The sequence below is a fragment of the Malurus melanocephalus genome, unplaced genomic scaffold (assembly GCF_030028575.1).
Source record: "Malurus melanocephalus ecotype Western Australia unplaced genomic scaffold, MMel_1.1 scaffold_37, whole genome shotgun sequence".
In the NCBI taxonomy this organism is placed as follows: domain Eukaryota; kingdom Metazoa; phylum Chordata; class Aves; order Passeriformes; family Maluridae; genus Malurus; species Malurus melanocephalus.
In genome coordinates, this window is record NW_026623269.1 from 1649905 (window position 1) to 1666483 (window position 16579).

Consider the following 16579-nt stretch of genomic DNA (forward strand, 5'->3'; position numbering starts at 1 on the left):
TGGGCTAAAAGTTTTGACAGTCACAGTTTGTTTCTCGAGATTTGCTTTGTGCTGAAGAAGAAAGAAGGRTAGAAAGAAAAAAGATTATTGGATGAGGCAGAGAAATTCTCATGAAATGAAAGCAGTCATGAGAAAAATCTGTACCAAAAGAAATATGTGCAGAAACTGTACAARTGAAGAAAAAACTGGAACTAATTAAAAATATGACTTTATGCTGTGCACTAGGCCTTCAGCCTGCAGTCCAGTTGCAGAGAGCCTCCTGAATTGCTTCATCTACTAAGTTTTAGTGGAACTGGTTTTAATTAAACTTTCTTTGGATTAAGCAGGAGAGAATAAAAGCCATTGATGAAATGTACCCGTGAATACACCTACAGCTATAAATCCAGGGAAAATTTAGTCTACAGCTTGCATRTGACTGTAGAACAACATGATTCTGCTTAAATACATTTGAGAAGTCATCAGATTAGTCAATTTTTGCATAGAATGGGCATGTGAAATTATAATTATATGACATTTTATTCTTGTGTAGGGTGTATGTTTAAGCATGGGATTTTCACTATTGACTTAAATGGCAAATGAACCATGCATATATATATTCATAAGCATGAATTCTTGAGAAGGATGATGCAGTCTGACCAATGTTTTTAATGAAAATAATTTTGTATGTTTTAATATGGGTAAAAATTAATTGTCTTTCTCAGTTATTGAAATAGTACAGTGCGCATTTGCTGTCTTATTTTTTTTACAGTATAAAGAGCCTAAATGTGGTGGGTTCACAGCTTAGTGTTTTTGAAACTGGTTTTACCCTAAACACTTCTGCTAATATAAACATTGGAATTTTAAACTCTAGAAGTGTGAAAGTATATTTCATATCAGAAGGATAAACTTGGTAAAAATAGAACACTAGAAGCCTTATAGTCAAGATTCATTGTAGATTAAACTCAAAATCTCATCTGTGAAAGATCGTTGCTGAGCATGTTCTGACTTCTTAAATTGCTGATTTTTTTATAAGCAAAGATGGAAGATTAGAAAACCTCAGTTCTGAACTGAGAGCCAGAACCAATGTGTCTCTTCCCTTCATATAAAATAACATACTGTCTGCCTTTTYTGGGGTGGAGGGACACATTACTAGCAAGTAATGTATACAGTGAAATAGCTTGGGTGAATGTATTTTTCAGCCCAGGAATTCAAAAGCTCAAATAATAATTTTWAAAAAKAGGTATTTGTATCTCTGGTTAGTGTCTGATCCTTACTTGCTTTGTCAATATTCTGATATTGGTTTTACACAGATCATAAAAAGCCCTCCAGGGTCTGAAGAGAGTCACTGAGTTTATGGCCTGAAGTATATGTGTTAAGCAAACAACAACAACAATATGTGTAGGGAGAAGTACAATACTGGAGATAGGTTAATTTTTTAGTTATAGTGGGAAATAAGCTACTTCGTGCTACATGTTTTGTTGAAATTGGATTTTGGAATCTTTTAATTAGGTTGTGTCATTGTATGTGTGTGATTGCTAAGCAGTGAAACAATATTCTGGTGTTTGTGTAGTGTGGTAATGTTTGCATTTTGTCTTCAGAGTAGAAATTAGGGGATAGTGTCATATTGGCTGTTTAAATTTTYTTGTCAGTTAAGAATGAAGCATACTAGTCTGTGAGATATTTCAACAAATTCTGACAACAGTGTGCTCTATGATGTGCAAGCCTGACTCTGATTTCCATTGCAGTGCCACTCCAGCCGTATGCCCAGCCAAAAGCAAAAGCTGACTCAAGCTCAAATGCTGGGATATCCCAACCAGCAGATAATTCTTTGCCACTGTATGCAGTTGTTTTAGATAAAGCTACTCTTTAACTAAGAACTTGAAGCGTGTCGCTCATTTTCTTGTTTTATTGAGCTAWCCAGGCATGTCCATAGTAGTCCTAATTGTTGCCATTCTCATTGAGSCCAGTGCAGAGAATAGCCAATTTCATGGATGAGAGAAGATAACCTTCTGCAGTGTGAAGCCCAGTACTGAAAAAYGGCTTTCAGGAATTTATTTCTCTACTTCAACGGTGGCAGCAGCTACTGGGGATTCTGGCTGTGGTTTCAGTGGCCCACTATTGACTGGCTGTCAGTATCAGTGTTGAGAACAAGATTTTGTCTTGGTTTTGAGCCCAAGACAGAAAAAGGTTTACAAAAGAAAAAACAAACATTAAACAAGCCCCCCAAGTTTTAAATGAGGAGTTGACTGACATCATTGATAGTATCCCCTTATTAGGATTGTCTTCATCAAGATTGGTGAGACCAAATAGCATCTTTTTGGTTTGGTAAAGGAATTCCTGCCCTCCACAGGGCTTTGATTGCAGCTCTAGTCTGATATCTCTTGCTGTTGATAGACATGTTTGAACATGTTTTACATCAAGTGGCTGGCATGGTGTTGGTGTTTGAGACAAGTCAGTGAATGTTTTTGTGATCCTTTGTCATGGGACGGCTTCTCTCAGATGGGCCTCAACAACAGTGAACTTAGAGATATACTGAATTGTGTGACCTGATTTGTGAGATCAAATTAATTAACYTCACATATTTATTAAAAATATGTATACATTCAAAATATTTGCCTGTTTTTCCCCCCTACAGTGCTTCACAAAATAATGAATTCATCTTTGTTGTGTTACAAGAAAAGACATGTCTAGTGTTTTGCACCAAGAAATTTTCCACTAATGCGTTTCTGGAAGGCGAAGCAAAGTTTTGTCTTCCAATGAAGCATTTAAAATGCAGTTTAATGATTTATTTTGGTTGTTTTATTTTAAATTGAAATTGTTTTTACATTACTGTTGGGGAGAGGTATTTGAAAGGTGCCTGTCCCCTTGGCATCTMAGCAGTGAGCTGACTTTCGGAGAAGAACATAGCCTTTAGCCTTTTCTTTTAATTAAACATCAGAAGACTCAGATGCCAAAGGGTGAAATGTATTTATTTTGTCAAACTCTTGTCTGGTTGGATTGCAAGATTAGTTTGTAGTCGAGTAATTTAAACACTATTGTCTTACTTGGTGTATTTTTAAGGCTGTCTCTATATCTTAAGCAATTAACATTTTATTTTTCTCTTAGAGAAATAGTGGTGTTGAATACATSCTTAGCCATCCATTAACATAAGTTTTAAGATGAGGTGGGTTAAAAATCCTTCAKTATCTTTCTCTTTTTCTGCATAAAACCACTCAGCATCAACTGTTCAAGCAAAATGTCACTTGAGATAGCTACAAGAAAGTTGTCAGGCAGAAAAATGGAAAAGATTAAGTAGAAGGGGACAAAATGGGCATAGAAGTATGATCCATAAAACAAAAAAATACACTGGTCTGTGTTTTAAACACACACAAAATTAGTACAGCACTGTTTGAAAAAGAGACAGCAGCTATATGGCCCAGTTGCTTTTACTCACCATGGCAAGTGGAAGGGAATTGCTTGGTRTTTTGGTGAAGTTTATTGGGACTTACAAATCTCTTATTCATCTTCAAGAGGAATATTGCATTTACCCATCTATTTCCATATCTGATTTTAATCTTCAGGGTRCTGTAATTCTCAGAAGGCAAAACAAAGATAATAAGGCAATGAATGATTAAAAATAGTCAAAAGTAACTGAATTTTAACAGTACTCTAAAGCATATGGTTTCTTTTTTTGTGGCTCACTCATTTAACTAAATCAGTATTTGATCACTGCTTCAAAGTAATTCTCACACAAAGAATTTGGGAAACACTGTAAAACTGAAAGCAGCCATCCCATGGGAGAAAAAAGACTGCTGAAAATTCACACAAGAGGAGCTCCCAGAACTGCCTCTGCTTTTTGCCTGAGGAAGGTTTTAAAGTTTGGTAGCAGAGGCCAGAGGCAACAGCCTGAGAACCTGATGCTGCTTTTCAGGAGAGTTTTTAATCTGCTCACCGCTTTGAGATGACCAGAAAAGAGAACAATGAGTCTGAGTTATGCTGCAGGCCAAGCTAGCTCAGGATCCCTCCAACAGTAGCCAATTAAATGGATGCTGAARGATAGAATTTGGAGAAGGTGTTTGGTGCTTCCAGTTGTACCTTGTGGTTTCATTTCTTAGCTCTTAATTTTCCTTCCATGTATTTTCATTACCACTTTTTAAACCAGTCTGAAATCTTCACAATRTCCTTTACGTGTCATTTTCATTATTAGCTGTGTGAATAAAGCACATCTTTTTGTTTGCTTTTAACCTACCCTTTTAACCTAACCTAAAGCTACCCATTACTTTGGTGCCTGTATTTTTTTGAATCAAGAAAATGAATAGTAGGGGGGCAACTTTGGCTCTTACATCGTGTAAGCTGGAAGAGAGACTCATAGTGAGTCCTGTTAAAATTACTTTGTTAATCCACATTATTATATAATCTTTTTCATTGTCTGCTTTAAAGAACTCTAAACAATGTCCCTGACTTGTTCTTAAAAAGTATTTGTAGTCTTTATATTTATCCATATACTTGTAAATTCTGTCTCTGTAATAGGCTTTACCAATCTGCCTTGTGCAACTGGCAGGTATCTCTGTTGAGATGTCTACTAATGACAACTGAGTTACTTTTAAACACTGTCTTCACATATAACCACGTATTTCTATGGTACTGAGTTGTTCTCGTATCATGATTTACAGCTCAGCAATGTGTAATGTTTGAATTTATTTGGTACTTAGTATTTTCAAGTAGGGATAGTATAAAACTTGATCCAATGGATTTTCAACAGAACTAGTTTATTAAGTTGTTTTAACCCTTAGATGGGGTTTATCCAGGAAAAAAAGGTGAAGTACTTTTCTAGAAGAGGCATTCAGTGAAAGCACTTGGAGTTGAACCCTCATTTCTGCTCTTGCTGACCTGCAGATGAATAGAAGACGTGTGCAGTCTTGCACTTCTGGTAACTTGGCGTTTCTTAAGCTTTGGTGTTTAACAGGGAATTAAAAAGTAACTTCATTATCTGATACCTTGAAAACATGCCTCAGTCCCTTAACCTTAGAGGTTATTCTTTAACCAGCCTGTTTGGAATAGRGCGTGTGGGAGAGGGGAGAGCATGAGGAGAGAGTCTTCTAGTTCAGACAATAAAGGGTGATGTTTACTCTTCTCACACTTTTTCCATAATTGGGTTTGACAGCAATAAATAGCATGAAATGCGATACAACAAAAGCTGCATGTATGGATCACAGCTTTCCTTCCAGAACAGCATCACACTCCTGGCAGTGGCAGTCTACTTGTGGCTGGCAGGGATCATTTAGTATGCTGGAATTCATTTGATGCTAGTGTATCTTCTACAACTTTTTTTCCTTTTATTTCTTCCTTGCAGAAGACCCTATAGGTTGCYSTATAATTTTCACCCTCCCCTTTTTTGCTTTATCATGGGGACAAGAAAGACTGWAAAGGAAAGGAGTATGAGGCTTAATGATAGGGACTYGTAACTCTGAGTKCTMTTGTGTGCCRGTTTTGTGATTTGTCCATTTCTGKTGGTATTGATTTAAATCCTGTMATCATGTATTGCTCTGTGCAAAGCWYAGGMATCTGAGAAACMTTGAATGATCAACTAAGCTCAAAGATGCTGGGATGGAAGTGTCTAAGGTGTATTCTTTGTCAGGGTAGTCTTTTGGGAGAAAGAAMCAAGTCTGGGTGTTCTGCTGGTGTCAGTTTGATCTCTGGTGATTCTTTGATGTAACTACAGGCTGTTGCCACAAGGTGTGGAGCTTTGTCCCACTAAGGTGTTCCCTTACTGCCTTTTTTTGAATCTGTAGATTGCTCAATCATAGTCCAAATAACTTCAGTGAGATAAACCAGTGGCAGTCTGGTCATGGGAGGCAGCGGTGGCAGCCGCAGTGAGCAGATAAGTGAGATAAGTCATCCTGAGTTACATGGGATGTCAGCCCACAAGCTTGATTGCTTTTGGGTATGGTTTATGTCTTAACAAATCTSACACTTTGCTGGAGTTTATAATCCACATTCAGATTGGAAACAGAAAATAGAAGGAGCACCTTCATTGCAGATGAATATATGAGAGTTTACTTGACCRGGAGGGAAAGAAGCAAAAATATTTAAGATGGAGCATGATTATTATGGCAGTATTGATGTCTYGGAACTGAACTTGATTCCCATCTTTATTGCCTGTGATAAYTTACCAATAACATCTTGTTATTACAACAAATATAATGTGATGGATGATTTTATGTGTCATTTCATTTTTRCCTTTAAAAGAAGACCCTTTTACAGCTTATTATTTATTCATCATGTGAGCAGTCTTCCAGTTTAGGTCTTGTTTATATGTAGACGTAGAAAATTAAGTTAATTAAATTTGTAAATTATTTTTAAAATTTGTACTTAAAATTGAAAATGTTTTTCTTTGATAAAAAGGGAGTATGCAGAAGCCTTAGTGTATCAGACTAGTACATAATTTTTGATATACTAGTTATGCTAGAAAAGAAAGGCTAATGTGAGAGAAAACAGTAAAAACTTACATATTTTTATATGTATTTTTATACTCAGTGGATATTTAAATTGTAGTCTGAACACCTTTGTAGTCTGAACACCTGTTTGCGGCTAGGGATACTATAAATTCATGGGACAGCTGGAGGTATCATAAAATACGATACAGTTTAGATTTTCTAGAATTTATTTTCATTCATAGATTGCACACTTTGCATGTTTGAAGCATTGGCAAAATCCTAAGTATATACTATTTAGGGGTAAACAATTTTACCTGCATTGTGCTGTTAACAGTGAAATTTTTATTCATTCTTATTTTTTACTTTTATAGCACAAATACGTTGTAATAAAAACAAGTTTTGTTCTCTTGTCTCAAAGAAAATAGTTTATTTGCTGTAGCCTATACAGAAATAAGTAGGCATATTTTTTGAGAGCAGGTTTGTTTTAACAAAACAAGTGCCTTTTCATTGTTTAATATAATGCCATAATTCTTGCCTACATTTGTCCAGTGATGCTTGCATGCAGAGGAGGTCTATCAGGCCTGAAATTTTTTTGCATGCGTGCTAAGAACSATCAGGAAGTAAAAGAGGTATCTGCTGTAATCAGGTTAGATGCAACAGAGAAGAAAATTTGCTTGAAGAATAAGATCATAAGTGTGTTTAACTTGAAAAGCTGAAGGATTATGTCACATTATGAAGAGGGTGCGTGCATGCAAAATTATTTGTCATGTGCTGGGACCTGCCTGCTTTGCCAGGCATCACCCACTTCCGTTTCACGTTATGTAATAATTTAAAATGCGTCTCTTGCCAGAGAATTTAGTTCTTGTAAGTAACAGRAAGGGAGACTAAGGCCTTTCATCTTAGAGGCAGGTGCTATTAGTCAGTACTCCACACTAAAGAAATTGCATGAAAGATAATGGAATTTTATTTTTGCAATTCTTGATGAATAAAATGTCCACACAAAGTCAGCAATGTGTGTTTTTAAATGTGATACCTGTGAAAGATTCTAGGTGGCATAGGTATTTATTTTCATGGATTATATGTTGTTTTTAAAATTATTCAATCTGTGAATTCTCAACATGAACAAAACGCCTACATTCTGTACAATATTCATAACATTTCTCAGTATTAAATTCAGTTTCCAAAGTGGGCTGCTTGTTTTCAAGTATTTTTCCTCTTACTGCTTGCTGTGGAATTATCTCTGGCATGTGGAAATCAGTGTTTAATGTACAGGTCAAAATAATTATTTCTGTGGGATAATGGACTTCGKTGTTCCCAGATTTGTCCCTGTTTTTTGGAGCCTTTTGCTGCACATGATCTACTGTCTGGGCACACCTTCATAGTTCATCTGTAGTATCTGCCCAATGCAAGTTGTTGGCTCCTCAGGGCAGGTACCTGTTGGAACAAATACACGGATTAGAATGCCATGCCTGTCTGTGGCATCACATTAAAAGATGTGATCATTAACACTGGTTAATTTTCATACCATGTGCTTTTATAAAAAGCAGCACCACATGTACCACACTTCTAAGTTTATATGCCAAAACTCCATTTTGCTTAATTTAAAAAAAAAAAATAATGGAGCTTCTTACTTTTGAGGTAACATGGTTTTTAAAATTTATATCCCTAATTCMCCTCTTCAGCTACATTGAAATGATGAGATTTCATTACTTTGTCAAAACAAAGTGTTTTTGAACCTGATTATTCTTAGTTTATTCCCATGAAACATKTAATGCTCAGCCATTTCTAGCGCTTGTTCGAAGTGCAGAGACTCTTTGCAATCCAGGCAATTCCAAAATCCCTTACTCTCACAAGTATCAGGTCACTCCAAGTAAGAGGTAATTGCCTGAATAAACATTGGAAGTTAAAATTGTACAAAATACAAGAGCTTGTCCTTAACACTTGTGTGGAGGTAAACCTGCTGTGAAAGGGAGACCAGTGTGTGTCAGTGAAAGAAAAATAGTTTTCACTCTTAATTAATCACAAAAAGTATGTGGCAATGATCTTTATGAAGTGACTTTCTTAGTGTTCTGCTCTCTTTCAGTGTAGTCATGGAGAGAGTCCTCCTTTTGAGAAATTAGCTGGGTTTGAGTAAAAAAATTAAGATATGATTTTGGARTAGTACAAGAAATTTCTGTTGTTTTAGATGGAATACTTCCTTGCATTTGCGATCCGCAGTTATCAATCTAGGGCATGTTCAGGTTTTTTGAATTAATGTGGCTCTACGAAGACAAATGTATGTTCTGCATGGGAATGCTGAGTGTTTGAAAGATGCTTAGGCCAGCTTGTGAAAATGCTTGCTTGCTTATAAATGGGATTGGGTTGGCTTTTGTAGATTATTTCAGTGGTGTACTGGACTAATTTTTATATTTATTTTGTGTTGGAAACATTTTGTTGCCTGACTTCCCAAAATCTTCACCGTTTCTTTCGCTTCTGTTTTGAGACACAAAAGTGGATTTAAATCTCAGGAGTGAATCTCTGAGAGTTACGAGCAGAACCATCCTTAAGGGCGAGACAAGTGATCATTGGTCATCTGGATAAGAACAGGGTTGTTCCTTTCCCAAAAGGCAGCCCTTGTGACTTCTGAAGTTTAAAAACATGGYTCTTCAGAAGCATTTTTGTAGTGCCAGTTTGTTCTTGCACAGAGACAAGTTTCCAGGCTTCTTAAAATGAATGGCACGATGTGCAAATGTCCCTGCTTAAGACTGAAGCAAGAAAATGTTTTCTGTGACTCTGTTTGCTTTCTCGATTTTCTTCGCTGAATTTCTTATTTCTGATCAAAATAAGTTCTGTATTTATAGGAGAACTAAGCTCACCTTGACGTGGAAGACTTGCGAATTTAAAACACCTACTGAGAGGGGAGTGTTCATCTCAGTGAATGTCCATGCTCCCATGTTGCTTATTTTATTAATGCTGCCCATATTGTCACTAAGCATAGTTAGCCTYAAAAAACCTTTGCTGGCAAAGGTTTTTGGGTGAGGTCCCATACTGATGTTCAGAGCAGGGGAAGGTGACCATTTGTCTATGCATTGGTTTCCAAGCTGTAGAAACTACTGTAATATATMAAAAAAGTGTAGAAATAGATCAGASCTCACACTTTCAAAAATGCAACTTTGTAAATTAACATTGCTAGACTTGTTCATTTTCCTTGTAATGAACTGCAATGATCTGCAGTGTAGTTCCAAGTTTTATTTGGATATTAACTGGAAAATGGAGACACAGCCACTTATCAGAGGGCTTTTTGCTAATGATCCAATTAGCAAAAACCTGATCTACAAAACCTGAGAAAGCACAAGGATTTCCTGAGATGTGGCGTTTTTCTGTTTCTCATAACAAGTTGTTGATCAGACTGTTARCAGACAGATTTTTTCCTCCCACACATCTTCATTTTGGTTGATGGTTGACCAYTTTTGCAGAGGTCTCTGCCAAGAATACAATTTTTATATGCAGTATTAAGGAGAAATGGTGGAAAAATTGAATCTTTGAAGGGCTATACGTTTGACAGGTAGTAAAGGACTAGAGGGAACCCCAAATCCTGTTTCAGTAATGTTCTTCAGAAGGAAACAGTTGTTGGAAGAGAGGGMGGACAGTGACAGAAAGGGCTAGGACTGAGGAAAAAAAAAAAAAGGTTTTTTTTCCTGTAATGCTATGGGTTCTGGAGCATGTCAGTCTTTAAATCTTCAATTTTTGTTGAAGTGAAAGAGAAATGTGAATGTTTATCAGAYGTAGATTGGAGTGCATTACAGATTTGTCATCTGACTTACGAGGTAGTGAAGATTTTTTTTCCCCCTTCTACATCCTTCTCCCCCTATTGCCCCAGTGTTGTGAGGTCTCTGTTTATGGATGAAAGGGCTGCTTTACTTAAGCAGAAACTTACATATTGAAGTTAAGGCTCATGGTAGCTGATAAATGTTTTAATAATCAGCCTTGTGTAGTTTTTTGACTTGAAAATTGAGTCAAGTGCTGAACTCCGGAGTTGTGGTTAATCATATGACAGACTTAATTGAACAGTACTCAAAGTGGAGAAGACAAGTGGAATATTCCTGAGTCTCAGGCACTGTCAGCATTTCAGCYATCCTGCCTTTGCAGTGGAAGAGGGAAGGTGCAGTTCTTTGCTTTGAGGATGGAGAGGCACTGGCTYAGGTTGCCCAGAGAAGCTGTGGGTGCCCCATCCTGGAAATGTTCAGGGCCAGGTTGGATGGGGMTTTGAGCAACATATTCCAATGGAAAGTGTCTCTGCTTSTGGYAGGAAGGTTGGAATGAGATGRTCATTGAAGTTCCTTCCAACTCAGCCCATTCTRTGATTTTATGAATGTAAGGCTTAAAAGCAATGTCTAAAATTAGAACTTCTAATTAATATGACATACAAAAATAATGACTTAAGACTGGAAGTATTAGAAGTTCAATTAAAATATCTTCTTTGAGGCATATCTGTGTGCTTACTGTGTTAATTTTGTCAAATAGTAATTATTTAAATTATTGCCACTCTGAAGAGTGCACTTAACAGACTGTGCTGGCATCTTGCATGTMTTTGAGTTCTGTAATTTGTGTTGTWAGTTAAAAAACCCCACYCCAGCCTAGTCTCTTTTGAGGCATTAATAGACAGCCTCAGAAACTGAGTGCAAGTGGATTTTTCTGAGTGATTAGTAGTGTTGCTTTTCTCATGTCTCCTCACCAGCTGAGAAGGCCTTCTAGACAAGTTTTGCCTTGGCAGTAACTGTACAAAGCCACTGACTTCCACTGATTGTGGAGGTAGGTGACACTGATGAGGAATTGAGAAGCTCCTCTCCTGATAAATGCAAGAGAGAAGAATCAAGTTTACTGTTAAGTCTGCAATAAAATTATTAGGAACAGGAATTCTAAACAGTGAGCCTAGCAGAGCTGATTGGAAGAACAGGCAGAGAATGGCAAAGGACTTTGTTTTCATAYAGCCCATGCTCAGATTAGAGCTTTGCTATAACTAGCTTTTAATATTAGTGTTGGACCTAGATGTTGCCAAAAAATGTGTCAAAGCTGGTGATTTTGTGTCATGGATGCTCAGATTRTGGGTATAATGATTCCACCTGTTCTTCACACTGCTGTCCTTATCAACCCATCTGTTTTTCTCTTTTTATTGTGASTCCTTGTTACTTTATTATTTGCAGTTATGCTTCTTGTTCTGAAACGTTCACATTCTGATTTTGCTTATTGTGGTGCTAATACTAATTTTAAATTTCTTCACTTTTATTTCAGTATGATTTCCCCTTCGCCTGTGTCTCTAGTTTCTGCTGTTTAACTTATCCATGACACTGTGGGCCACTGTTYGGACATTTAATCCCATGAGATACTGCCATGATTTACTTAGCCTTTGCTTCCGGGTTGAAGAATGGAGATGTACCTACTTAGAGGTTTCAGATGGAATATTCCTCCTGGTCTTTGCTATGGAAAGGTTTATCAATGACTAAATGTCACCTTCTCAGCAGAACTGCATTCCCTATTTCAGCAGAGCTGCATTCCCTATTTTTGTCGCTACAAAGATAGAGACCAAAAAGGGTTAAAGCAAGCTTAGAGGTTCCAAACACACACCCAAAATGCTGTTGTGGTGAAAGAAAGGACAAAATTAGGGACCCTTTATATAATTTCCTTATAAAAGACAATGTTATTTTCCTGGGATTCTGGATACATCAGGATGTTGTAGTGTAAAATTCTGTTTCAGATTCATAGGCTCATGAAGTCAGCAGGCTTTATTCTGTTGCATTAGTGGGTTTATTTTGGTTTTTTTTTTCTTTGGATCGGGTTATAAATATTTGGTGACTAAGCTGTATTTTTCCCAGAGAAAATGAAACTCTTCATATTAACTAGGAAGTGATGTTTAATGCAGACAAGTATGAAGTACATCCACAAATTSACCTTTGAACCCTGCTCTCCTATATGCTGTGTCATTATTTTGTATGTTAGAATGATCCCTGCCCAAAGCATAAACCACATTTTGCTTTGCTTGGAAAAAGCAGATTCTGGCATCAATTTTGACAGATAGAGGTCATAATAGGGCATGCATTATGCATGTTGTTAGCAAAAAATAGCATTTTTGAATCTCTGCATTAAACTCTGAGGGTCATTGAGTGTTGTTTAGAAATGCAGAACTGCTGTAAGGAATAAAAGTAGTTTTTACTTTTTTTTTTTTGTTTCATATTCTAAGTTATTATTTACTATGTTAATTCTAAATTGTAGCCTCCTTCCATGACTCATAATTATGAGATGAAATACTCGAATGGTTTGGCTTATGAAAGGTTTTATTTTTCTATAATGTAATCTAATTGCTACTTTATAAATCTTGACTCTGTCATGCTTTCTGTTTTTCTCATGAGCTACAATTTAGATCATAAATTTATGATGGTTCTGTGACCCAGAACTTGGATATGAGGACTTTTCTAGAAAACTGGGGGTTTTCCTGGTTTTCAAGTGAAGTAAATTTCAGCTATTTATTGGTGTCGTAACTGGATGTTTACTTTTTGATTYCAATGTTGGAAACTACCAGGCTCTTTAGTATCTTGAAATTAGAAAGTTTCCTGATAAAAAACTTAGTCATGTGGAAAATTGATTTAATGGAAGCCAGTGGGTTTTTTAACATTAACGATGAGCAAGCAYGGATGAAATCCTGACCTTGTCCTTTATGTTGGAATTTTATCTTCTTTCAGACATCTTAATGATTAACATTTTTGTGCCAGATACGTTTCCACAAGTTTTCTTCAATGGTCAGATAATGTCAATSCTGCAGCTATGTACATCACAGTGGCAGTGTCTCTAAATGCTTATCATCTTTCACATTTTAGTCATTAATGCATAGAGGTTCTATWCTGTTCCTCTCACAAATAATGCATAGTTATACTCTAAAGCATTTCAGGTTTCTCTAACATGCCATTTTATCTTGTCTGCATTATTGTATTACAGCAAGTCCTCAGGATCCTTAATGAGTATATTTGCTATGAATCCATGTGCCAATTAAAAATTAAATGTCAAGATAGGCAAGAAAATATTCTAGATCTTGCCTGTCTGAACTTCTGTAAAGCAGTTGGTTTAGTGCCTCAGAGGAATTGTTCTGTTRTGAGAGGAAGCTAAAAGAACTTGGCTCATTTAGGCAAGCAAAATGAAGGTTAATAGGGGTATGATTGCTCTCTTTAACTATAGTATGAAAATAAATGCAGGAGAAGAACTTTGCAGACTGCTGTTTCTAGATGTAAGTTGGCCATGAACTAATTTACACAGAAAAGTAGAAGATTCTTCYCATGGTTTAACCCCAGCCACGAACAAAACACTAAGGTGAGAAAACTCTTGGGCTGAGATAGATCGGTTTAACAGCTAAAGCAAAAGCYGCACACGCAAGGAGGGCAAAATATGGAGTTCATTCACCACATTCCCAGGCCAGTCAGGTGTACAGCTATCCCAAGGTGAGTGAGTCTCCATCATTTGGAACAGTCACTTGGGGAGGCAAATGCCTTCACTCCAAACGCCTCATGTTCCTTCAGCCCACTTTACATCCTGACCATGATGTCATATGGAATGGCTTATCCCTTTGTCAGTTGGAGGCCAGCTGTCCCAGCTGTGTCCCCTCCCAGCTTCTTGTGCACCTCCAGCCAATTGGCAGGGTGGTACAAGAAACAGAAAAGGTTTTGACATTGTACGTGCAAATCCTGCTTTCCGCACAAATTCAAACCATAGGTGTAGCCTCATTCTACCTTCTCTGAACAAAGTTATCTCAGCCAAAGCCACCACAATTCTAAATGCTCAGAGAATAGAATTCTAAAATGARCAGAAGGAGCAAAAAAACTTGCTTTAGGATAAGCTTGCTAGAAAACTCACAGATCGTTTGAGATGGGTGGTGTGTTAACAATGGAGAGATCTTGATCCATCACRCCCCAGTGTCCTTTATCTGTGTTAGGAGATGAAGGCTGACCAGTTTCTGTCCAATTAAAGGAACACCAGCTCAATGTACACATGCTAAACTCTTTCTGAGCTACTATAGTCAAATTTGTAATTACATCGTGAAAAAGGAGTTGAGCCTCCGTTTGGAGCTTTTTGACTTTTGTACCTCAACTTAGTAACTTTTCTGTACCCTCTTTATTTCTTCCATGCTTAGTGGTGATATRAGGGAAGTTCTGTGAGAAGAGCACTTTTCCATGGAATATTTAACTGTTGCAGAATAACATGTATTTGTTTTTGATTGATTGATTTGTTCAAAGATTTCATTTAGACTTTAGTTTCTGGAAAAACTGATTTAAAAAAAAAAAGTTTAAGTTGCAATGTCATTGGTTACTGGGTATTGTTGCCCACTGGATTCCTAGCCATGTATCCCCATTATTCAGGTGCTGGTTTATGTGAATCTGTGTTACACATTCACATACATTATGCTGGGCAGTGTGTATTCACAGCAGTGACAACGCTGAGCACAAACAACTCCTAAGCAGGCTGAAGACAGCGACTGGATAAAATAGGCAGTGATTTTACAATAGAAAAATAAGATCTGTTGATCACCATAGTAGAGACCAGCTGCAGCAAGCAGATGAGCACAGTAACTATCACACTTTTGTAGGCATTACAACAAACAAGTTTTAAGGAGGGATCTGAAGCAAGATAATTGAACTCCATTAAGTCTGTAACCCAAAAGCCTATTTGAATTATAGGATTATTTGTAGTGATGTCAAGAGATGTTACATCAAATCTCCCAACACTGTGTCTGCTAAGGTTACTTTATAATCAGAATTGCCATTGGATTTAACAGAATTAAGTGTACTGAATTCTACACAATATGTTTTAATAGGATTACTTCTATGTTACCTTTCGCAATAATTCTGCTAGTTGATACAGCACAAKTTTTCCTTTTTTTCCATACTTCTCTTGCCCTGGTTTTCATAGAAGGCAATAATTGTAATTACCGGTGGAACAGAAATAAAAAGTACTTTTATTTATGCTTAATAATTTAAGCAGTATAGTATCTTAAAAAACCACCAGGATTTTCATTGAAAAGTAGAAGACTATTTCATGAGTATCTTCTGATAAGATCAATCTAAGGGTGGGGTTTTAATGATATTATAACTGCACCCTAAAAATGTGATAAACTAAATCACCCAATACAAAGTTTCATAATGTGAATAATTTTTTGTGCATTTRTTTTGATGTCCAAGTACATTTGTAAGATGAGTACATGCTTACAGTTYATTCATCACATATGCAGAACCATAACTCATATTCTGATGGGGGTTTYCTTGCATTAGGACAAAGTTGTCAGCTTTCAGCAGACACTTGTATGCAGCATTACTTSAATTTGCCATGCAGTGCATGAAACATTGGTTGATGCTGAATCAGTATTTGAAAGCATGAAAGTCTTCAGTTGAGAAACAAAGCAARGTCTAGTATTTGCCTAAGTGGAATAATGGCTTACCAGTAATTGGGTGCTTATTTTAAGTTATGCCAGATAACTTGCAGAAACAGTWAAAGTTAAGGTGTCATTTGGGTTGAGTAACTTAAGAGCTGGAATTACTTTGCTTAATGTTTCATCAGCAGTTGGAATTAGTRTTTGTTCATTAATACAGAGAGTAGTAATTATTGAAGGTGATCTCTTTCATGTTTWGTGCAATTTAGAGGAGATCATGGATATTTATGTTTATTGCCACCTAAATTACGGTAGTGATCTTGCAACAGAAATAATCTGCTGATCCTTTGTTGTTAGAATGACYTTCCAGCAAGAACTCTGTTAAATATGGCAGCCCAGCAACCTTGACTTTGCAGGCTTTCACTCTTACCTGTATTTATTACTGTGCATTCTTGCAAAACTGTTACTTAACCAAAAACTTTCTGGTTAAGATTTTAAATTGATTTGCCCACTTAATGTTTGTGATTTTTAAARTCCCATGTTCARTTAAAATCAGGAAAATTACTGTGYAWTTTTTTTTTTTACAGATAGAGGGAGAGTAATTAAAAATAGATCTGTTGTGATAAAATGCTTTCCTTGGCAGTAAATAGAGTGCAAAAATGCTTTTCCAGAAGTCCCTAAATCTTTAATATGTTTGTTATGGAGTGGGTGGTGCTTCACTGATTTTGAGTATTCTTGTAATATCAGAGCACACTCATTGATTGCAATACTCTAGCTGTCCATAATGCTTAAAAGG

The 16579-nt window shown here is 36.6% G+C and overlaps 1 protein-coding gene across 1 annotated transcript in view; it reads left to right on the forward strand.

Annotated features, from left to right (window-relative positions):
- VAV3 (vav guanine nucleotide exchange factor 3) overlaps positions 1-16579 on the forward strand; it is a 146391-nt gene that overhangs the window by 99879 nt on the left and 29933 nt on the right. The window lies entirely within an intron of this gene.